The sequence below is a fragment of the Otolemur garnettii genome, unplaced genomic scaffold, assembly GCF_000181295.1.
Source record: "Otolemur garnettii isolate 467f Iridium unplaced genomic scaffold, OtoGar3 scaffold00134, whole genome shotgun sequence".
In the NCBI taxonomy this organism is placed as follows: domain Eukaryota; kingdom Metazoa; phylum Chordata; class Mammalia; order Primates; family Galagidae; genus Otolemur; species Otolemur garnettii.
In genome coordinates this window covers 1075285-1085142 of record NW_003852529.1, presented here as the reverse complement: position 1 = coordinate 1085142, position 9858 = coordinate 1075285, and positions in this window count along the sequence as shown.

Sequence of the window (9858 nt, the reverse complement as noted above, 5' to 3'; positions counted from 1 at the left end):
AGCAACAAATAGACAATTTGCACATCTTGGCTATGTCCTTTTTGTAATTTTTATTTAGGAAGTGTTGAAGGGAGGTGGCGAGAGCGTTGAGGATGATGGTGGGGAGGACAGAAGGGAGGGGATGTGGGCAGGAGGCTCCCGAGGGAACGGGGCAGTGACCACACCAAGGACAGGCTGCGGCTCCGTTTTCTTATTGCGCTGCTACCGATGACTTCCCGGCACGGTTTGGAAACAAAATTCACATCGCTTCTCTGTATCTCTTTCACATTGTTTTGCTGCTATTGGAGGATCAACTTTTTTGTTTTACAATGTCATACTGCCATGTTCTAGTTTTAATTTTCTTGTAGAACATTGTATTACAGATGCCTTTTTTTGTAGGTTTTTTTTTTTTTATGTGATCAATTTTGACTTAATGTGATTACTGCTCTATTCCAAAAAGGTTCCTGTTTCACAATACCTCATGCTTCACTTAGCCATGTGTAGACCTGGCGGTCAGGCTCTGTCTGCTCCGGCAAACAGATGCGCGGGCGAGATCCCACGCGGGCCTGGTGGGGGCAGGTGCCCAGACCACGTGCTCAAGAACCACACGGACGTCCCTGAAGACCAAGCTGTGTCCGTTCCCTTTTCCCTGCGCCTGTTATGCTGGACTCTTCATCTGATCTGGGATGTATCATCATAGTAGTTTTTACAGCTGTATCATTCTTTGCGTGTAGCTATGAAAGTTGCATTATTATTATTATTATTATAACAAGTATGTCTTACGCGCCACCGTGGTGCTGTGCCCGTAGGACTCTGTCATTCGGGATGATTGGAATAGTTTCTGGAATTTGTTCAAGTTTTGGGTGTGTTTAATCTGTTATGTGCTAGTGTTCTTTTTGTTGTTGTTTTGTTAATTACAGCATAATGCTAATTTAAAGAGACTCCAAATCTCAATGAAGCCAGCTCACAGTGCTGTGTGCCCAAGAGTCGCCTAGCAAGCTGCCGAACCAAAAGAATTTGCACCCATTTGTGGGCCCGTGTGGCTGGGGCCCATCAAAGGCACAGGCTCGTCCCTGCCACCACCCCTTCTGGAACACTGCTTATGCTTACCTCAACCGTCTGGCTGCAGCATCTGTGTCTGAACCGCCCGGGGTCCTTGCTGGATGGTTTGTCTGTAGTGATGGGGTGAGGGCACGTGTCTTGGATGTTGTGTGTGCCGAGAGGCCAAAGGCTGGGGGCAGGTCCACAGGGCACAGCCAAGTCTCTGTCCTGTGACACGCACGTCTGTAAGGGTCTCTGGTTGGTGGGCAGTTTGGGTCCTTGTGTTTCTGGTCGCACACTGTGGCACTTCCCAGCACGGACATGTAACCGGCACATTTCCAGCAAAAAACAAAAGACAAACGTGAAAAGTCTAGAAATAAAACTGGTAAAACCCCAGTGCGGAGCCTGCTTGTTTGTTTCTGGGGCTGGCGGGAAGCCAGGTGTATGGGTGCTGGTGCCAGGGAGCCAGGAAGGGGGCAGGCTGGGCTGCCTGTGGGGCCAGGTCACACTGTCCCATGTGCAGCGGGCAGCCTAGCATCGTCCCTGCCCTCACCCACTAGACAGCAGTAGTGCCATCCCCAGTGTGACAACCAGGGACATCTCCTGACATTGCCAAATGCCCCTGGGGATGAGGGACAAGAACGTGTGCTCCTCCAGCTGGAGGAAGACCCAGACCCCAGAGGCACGGGCTGGTCCCTTGGACCTGGGAAGCTTCAGAGAAGAGTTTGCAGGTGGCCCAGGTGGGTGAGCCCACTCCCAACGAGACTGCAGCTCCTGGCCTGGGTGACATCTTCCAGCCAGTTTGCCTTCCCAGGTTATTTGCAGATAGGAAAATAAATAGCCAGCGTTGGTTAACCCTCTTCTGGCGCAAGCTGCTGTTTGCTCTGGGTGAATCATGGTCCTCAGAGAGAGCAAAGTGCCCTGCTAGGGCCGCCGTCCAGGAGGCCTTTCACGCGGCTGCCAGGGGCCTGAAGGCCTATTGGACACCTGTGACGTCCACCTCTGGGTTTCAGATGCACATGGCTGGGCTCATTTCCACACCCAGGCTGGAGGTGGGTGCTGGGAAGTGCCCCGGAACACAGCAGGCCTTGGGCATAGCTTCAAGGTCTGGGCCTCCCCTGAGACCCAGCCCCCCAACTCTGCCCCCACCCCACGTGTAACACAGGCTGAGTTGTGTTACAGCTATCTCCTTGGGCAGCTGTCTCCTGAGCTAAGGGTGGTCAGTACTTGCCAGCCCAGGTTGGGCCACCAGGGCCTTAGAGTGCTGGGGAGGGGAAGGCTGTTGTTCCTCCATAGGTCCCTGCACTTCTGCAAGGAAGGTACATCATAAAGGGAGACACTGGACTCTTGAGGGTCACCACTAGCCCCTGCCCTGAGGATAGGGCCCCGGCTGGCACAGGGAGCCTGCAGGATGCCCCTGTAGAGAGGTTCCTTCCATCAGTGAGGCCTCCAGGGACAGGCAGAGATGGAGGAAGTGCCAGCAGCCACATAGGTGGCTCACAAGGGCCCGACTCACTCCATAGAAAAGGTCGCCCTGAAGGCAGGAAACAGGACCACACTGCTACAGCTGTCCATCTCTGGGCAGGGGCCACGTCCTGTGTCAAAGCTGGGGACCCAGGGAACAGATGTCCCACCCTAGGCCCATCTCACCTACAAGGGGGTGTAGTAGGGTGGCCTATGGGGGGACCCAACAATGACCTCGGGGGAATGGGCAGGGATGGAGGAGAAAGCAGGGAGGCTCCTGGGCAGCCTAAGGGAAGGCAGGTCAGAAGCGGGGGGCGGAGGGGGGGCTGTGGAGAACTCCTGGGTCAGGTTGCTCTTCTGCTGTTGGGAGTTTTCAGGGTGGAAGTGAATCTGCAGCTGCCAGGTGGGACGAGTGCCGGGGAGGATGGAGCCGGGTATGCTGAGGGCGGCTCAGGCAGGGCCCAGGCGAGGGAAGAGAATAGGGACAAAGCCCCGGCAGGCAGCGGAACACATGGGCCTCACACAGGAACACACAAAGAGGAAGGGTTCCCCATATCCTCAGGCCAGTCTCTCTCAGATGCACAAGTAAGGAGAGTCCCCCACCCCGGTGATGCCGCAAGATGCCACTCTGGGCTTCTCCTCCCAATGCTCAAACTCAGCTGATGTAACTCCTGGCCCCTGCGACACCTCCTGGGATGTGGTGAAGGTCCCATCACCTCTGTTTGCAGGGCTCTTCCCACTAGCCTTTCTAGAAGCATTTTCTCTCACAGCTCATCACCCCACCTACTCCAAGGGCCCTGCCTCCTGACCAGTCCCCTGCAGCACGGCAGCCCCATCTACCCTGCACCCTCCCCTAACCCACTTGGGCTTGCCTGTCCACCTTCTGTCTCTGGCCTCGGCACCCTAACCTCACCTTCTCTGCCCTTCTGTCCCAGTGCCTCAGCCTGCAGTGCCCTTTACCCCTGAGTGTCCTTCAAAGCTCGGTGTAAAGATGGTCTCTCCAAAGGCTTCCCATCCCCACATCAGGCTGTGGGAGTTCAGGAATCGAGCCCAGGTGTTTGCTGCACCAGCTAAGCCCCGGGGCACAAAGTCTCCCAATTTCTCTGGTCCTCCCTCCTTCTACCCTGCCAAGCGGTGGGTGCTGAGCAGAGGGGCCAACGATGCGAGGCAGGCAGCCCAAGCTGTGCTGTGCAGCAGAGTCATGGCCCAGCCTGCCCTGGGTGCCGGGGCTGCTCCACCGTTGGGAGGGTCGGGGGTCCCCAGGGGCCCAGGGAGCACCACACTCGTTGTCATGACAAGGGACAAAGGGCCCAAGGGCTCAGAGAGAGTAATTGGGCGGAGCAGAGCAGGGCAGGCACATGCACTGCTGAGCTGTGCTCACCCTGGGCAGCCATCTGCGAGCTAAGTGAGGGCTGCTGCAGAGCTGGGCAGCATGGTGGGAGTCCAGAGGTGGTGGCCTTCGTGCACTCCCTCCTGTGATGTGACTTTCCTTGCAGCCCCCCAGGCAGCAGAGTCAGAGTCTGCTCCTGCTGCCTTGGGGCCTGGCCTGTTTGATGGGGACAGCTGTGTGGCCTCCTAACACCCGCTCACACCACATGGCCAGTCCTGAGAGTCACCACTGCAGCGAGGCCCGTGCACGGGCAGCATGGGGTATGCATCCCCGCATGCTGGGCCAGCCTTGCAGCTCACTGGGCTCTGTCATCCCAGGAATGTCTTTGATCAAGAGTTTATGCAAGAGGGGAGAGAAAGCCCAGGGCCTCTAATCCGTTCCCACAGTCCCCTTGCCCGCCAGGGCCCCACCAGCCCAGCACCACACCGCCAGGCCGGAGCAGACAATAGCTGGCGGACGGGTGGGCGGGCAGCTCCAGGGCCGCTGGCCTTGGGGCCCACATCCGGGGGCATTGTCACTGCCACTCACAGGGGCAAACAAGAAGAGCTGAGGAAGAGAGAATACGGAACCCTTCGCTGAAGGGGCTTCGGTGGGCCTTGAGCCTATCAAAGTCGGCCGTGTCCATTAATCCTTTTAATTTTCACCTAGCGGCAGCTGGGACAAGCCTCTCAACTGGCAGCCACTTTAAGAGCCAAGTGGTCTAACCCCAGGACCATCCAGTGCTCTTGAGGCCAGGTCCTCCGAGTGCATCCAAAGCAGTCTTCCTCAATTTTGTCTCATCTTGGATCATGACAGCTAAAATTTACTGACCAGGTCCAGTGGCCCTGGTGTTGTGCTCAATGCTGAACATACAGCTCTTCCCTGAATCTTGAAACCACCCCGGGGGCTGGTGGCTGGCAGAGGAATTACTGGGAGTGACACGGGCAGGGTCCTGCCTTCCTGGGGCCTGGGCCCTCACAGTCACAACCACCATCTGTTCAGTTGGGAGTTGGCAGACTTTTCTGCGGGGGATGCCTTACGCCTTGCGAGACACATGGTCTCGGCCGCACCTGGTGGGCCCTCCCACTGCAGCACCAGGTGCCCGAGTGCATGATAAAAAGTTTGATCTGCAGACACAGCAGGCTAGATGGGGGCTGATGGTGGTCATTTGCCAAGCCCTGTTGAGGATGAGTAAACAGAGGCCCAGAGAGGTAAAGTGACTGAGCCAGGGTCACACAGCTAGTGTTTGAGCTTGCACTCCTACCACTGGAGAAGGAAGCACAGATAAGGGCAGGCTCGGGTCTCCTAAAATGTGCCTGAAGAAAATGTACAACCCTTATAAACTGTTTTCCCACAAAGACTGGTGCACACAACTCAGGCCTTTCTTTGGCTGGGCTGACCTGTGACCAAGCCTTCCAGCTGGCAGCCCCTAAAGACAAGGCCACATCTGGGTCGGTTGGCCTGGCAGTGGACATCTGAGTGTGATCGACTATTTAAAAGGAAAACTCGTGACTCGTATCAATGCACATTAAGTATTAGGGAGTTAGGGAGTAAAAGGCTGGATCTCAGCTCTGCAGCCTTCAGGATGTGCAGCGTCACCTCCCTGAGCCTCAATTTTCACATCTGTAAAGTGGAGAAGACCTGCAAGAATGTGAGTTCATGGTGTGGGGTCGGGGGCTTTTCCGTCCTTGTCACCAACATGTCTTTAGTACCTAAGATGATGCTGGGAACAGAACATAGGCTTGATGACGCTCTGTTCAAAAAATGAATTCCTTTGGGGGTGTTGAATATTAAATGCTCAATGTGCATGAAGCACTTAGCACAGAACCTGGCATACAACTGTCACTAATGATGTCACTGTCCTCTCATCTCGTTGGTATAATTACCATCATTCCATGCATCCTCCAGGTCTGGAAGGTCAGGCCCCAAGATGCTCACTGGAGGGTGGCATTAGCCATCCTTCTTTCCCTCCTTTGGCCCATCAGGCAGACAGCTCTTGGTTTTGTTGACAGTGACAATTCCCCCTCCTGGTGTATACATCTCCCAGATTTTGCTCTGTGGGAGCCACCATTCCTAGGCCTGTGGCTTGGGTAGGACCATCCTCATCCTTAGCTTTGGCTCAGGCCTTGGCAGGCTCAAACCCAACAGCACATCTGTGCCCACGGGAAGAACAGCAAGTTCCAGGAGGGGTGTAAAATCTAACAGAGCCAACGAGACTTGTGGAGACATTTTCCGAGTCTTCTGGACAAGAGAGATTTCCCCCTTCTCAAGGCTCCCGGTGGAGGAGCAGACCAGCCCTGCAGGAGAACAGAGAGCAGGTAATGGTTCTCCAGACAAGCTGCTAGATCAAGCCTTTCCTGAAGTCCTCTCTCTTTTATTCCAGGAGCCAATCATTGTCCTTCATTAAGTTAGCTTGATAGGGCTCTGTATCATTTGGGTTTTAGAGGTCTTTTAGTGTTACAGTTTATGTGTGTTTTCTACATGCTCTAGATTTCACATGTTATTGGTATGAATAATGGGAGCCACTGACAAAGTTACCATTTGATCTTGGATTTTTAACATATCTGTCTTGCTTAGCTGGGAGTTCCATGCGATCAGGGACTGACTCATCTCTGGACCACCAGTGCCTGGCACAGAGCCACCTCAAAAGACGTGTGGAACTGCTGTGCCTCCAGTCCCAGGCCAGCGTGCGCCTCCACCCACACTGGGCATGCATAATGGAGCCCACGTGACCAGGTAGATGAGGAGAAACTGACCGTGCCTATCGCCCCAGTGTCCAGACATGAAGCTAGATGGTGCCTGCAGGGGCTGAAGCTGGGGAGAGGCTCAAGCCAGCCTTCTCCCGTGGGCCCTGTCTCAGTCCCTGGTTCAGGACCGGAGCCAGCTGAGCCCCAGAAGGTAGCAGCCTCTTGGGAGAGGGGACAATATGCTCCTGGTATCTTGAGGTTAGAGTCTTTTAAGGATACAGGTGCCCCTTCCACCTGTTCCCCAGGGGCAGCAAAGACCAGGGGAGCTGAGGCAGATCCCTCGGGAAGCCCTGCATGGCAGGCTGGAAGAGTCTGGACTGCATGAGGCCAGCACCCTCAGCCTGCAGAGGAACAAACAGCCCAGACAGGGAGAGGGATGTTGCACCAGTTTCCTGCAGCTGCCATAACAAATAATTGCGAACTAAGTTGTGGCTTCAAACACCTGAAATTTATTCCCTCCCAGGACAGAGTGTGAATCAGGTGTCTGCAGGGCTGCCGTCTCTCTGGCTTCTGGTGTTTCAGGCAAGCTGCAACTTTCCTTTGTTGGTCACAGCTTGACTCGCACCTCTGTTTCCATGTTCCTGTAACTGCCTTCCCGCCTGCTTTGTGCCTCAGGAGGCACTCTCCTCTCTCCTGTCTCCTCTCTCCTCTCTCCTGTCTCCTCTCTCCTGTCTCCTCTCTCCTCTCTCCTGTTTCCCCTCTCCTTTCTCCTCTCTCCAAGTGGCTCCTCCTCTTCTTAGTTCCAGCTCTTTTGGGCACCAAGGTGGGAGAACTGGTTGAGCCCAAAGTTGGAGACTGCAGAGAGCTGTGATCTGCTACTGCACTCCAGCCTGGGTGCCAGAGTGAGACCTCAGAAAAATAAATAAATTAGGGCCCTCCCTGCTCTAGTACAACTGCAACTTAACTAATATCTTAATGAAATCTGCAAAGATCCTATTTCCAAATAAGGTCACACTCACAGGTACCAGGGTATAGGGCTCGAATACTTTTTTGGGGGGACACAATTCAACATATTAACAGACTTGTCTAAGCTCTCAAAACTGGGCAGCAGGCTCTGCGTGTGCCCTGCTATTTCAGGGGTGCACAGCCACTGGGAACAGCAGAGGAACACAAAGGAATGTGAATCCTCACTGTCTCAGTGAGCATCTCCAGGCCACTCAGCCACCCACACACTCTTTCTGGGCAGAAGGAAGACTGAAGTTCAGGCCCCATCCAAGAGAGACTCCACCCCCTGAGGCCCGGCTGATCTGGCAAAGGGCATTAGGAGACACAGCCAAAGGCACTGTCATGACGGGGGCCACCGAGAGCCTTGATGCCAGCTGAGGAGTTTATCGTCCATGAAGAGGTATGAGAAAGTCTACCCACAAGGAGGGACCTTCCTTCCTAGAAAATTCATCTGAGCAGCCCGTGCTAAGCCACTTAGCCACGCTGGCTTGGACAACTCACTGTACCTTTTGGGGTCTGGCTCCTCACTTACGGGACCCCTACGAAGCACAGAACACAATGTCTGTTTTTCTCTGATAAATCGTCATAACTTGGTGACTTCAGTTTTCTGAGTTGCAAACCAGTTCCTCACTTCACTCATGAAGGACCAGAATACAGCCAGTAATATGGCCTTGCATATTACTCACAGTTTCTGGTGCCTCCAGGGAACATCGGTGTTTTCAGGCAGGATGGAAGAGACTTCTCTGTGGTTGTGTAGGGTCAAATGAGAGCTCAAAAAGCGATGGGGCGAAAGCTACCTCCTCCAGGAAGCCTTCCCTGCTCACCTTATTCCTCAGGCACAGCTGAACACCCCACCCCGCCTCTGGCTCCCCGAGTGCTGTGTGGATCCCTGGGTGGGACCTGCTCACAGGGTAGGGGGCAAATGAAGGGCCCATTCACTGCCACTTCTGCAGGCAGCTGGTGCGGGCCCCTTTCCATCCATTCATCTGCCCCTGTCTCAGCCCACCAGAAGCAAGACTAGAGATGAAACCTACAGACTATCAGGAAAAAGTATCTCTGCTTTGGCAGAGAAGATGTAGCTTAAAAAAAAAAAAATGGCCTCGGAAAACAAGTGATTTAAGCAAAGTGCTCAAGCCCTGCTGTGCCAGTCAGGCCTGAGGTTGGCCACTCCCTGTGACCACTGGCATGTCACTCAACGGGCCCCTGGTTCCACCTGCGGAGGGCAGGCAGCACCCTGCCTCTCAGCATCAGCGGGTTACCCAGCACTGGCCACCAGCAGCCGCGCAGCACACGCGACATCTCGGCCCTTCTTCCCAATCTCCTCATTACTTTCTTCCCAAAGGGCAGAGAAAAACAAAGTTAAGAGAAAAACAAAATTTTAAGGAGTATGAAATAAAGGAAAAGCTGTAATATGTGCCTTGTTTTAGGACAACTTGGCTTTGGGTAGGTATTTCCCTGTGGCCACCAGAGTGACTCAGAGCGTGGTTCTAAAGTGTATGCTTCAGCAGAGGACTGATTGATCTTGCTTACGCCTAACTGCTGACATTCTAGAAAAACTAACTGAAGTAACTTCAACTTTTCTGTGAAACGGCTTCCCTCTCTCTCAAGTCCCAAGCTAACAACCTGTCCCAGCAGCCACAGACAGGGGGCCTGTTCTGTTGCAGGCTGAACTGTGTCACTGAAAAATTCCTCAGAATGCCACTGTGTGTGGAGATGGGGCCTTTAAAGGGTAATTAAGTTAAAAAACGAAGTCTTTAGGGTAGGCTCTCATCCTCTATCACTGCATCTTATAAGGAAACCAGGACACAGACACACAGAGGGACGACCATGTAAGGACACAGGGAGAAGGCTGCCATCTGCAAGCCAAGGAGAGAGGCCTCAGGAGCCAGCCCCGTGCCACCATGACCTCAGACTTCTGGCCTTCAGACTGTGAACAACTGGCTGGTGTCTGAGCCCCAGTGTGTGGTGCCCTGTTGCGGCAGCCCCAGCAAACCGACACAGCAGCACAAAATGTGCTGGGAGCTTCTGATATGAAGGAAGGAGCATCCTGAGCCTTGGGAAACCTACCAGAAGGGATGAGATCCAACCCAAGGAGCCCCCGAACTCAGGGCCAGTCTGCATAGAGGGTGACACCCACGGTACTGGATGGGCTGGGGAGGGAGCGAGGAGGGTAGTCTGCAAACAATGGAAACCCAACCCATTCAGCCCTGAACAAGAACAACACACTTCTCTGCTCCTAGAGAGTGTCTGTAAGCACGGAGCTCAGAGCTGGTGGGTTCAGCGCTCCAGGGTGACATCAAGGACCCAGGTTCT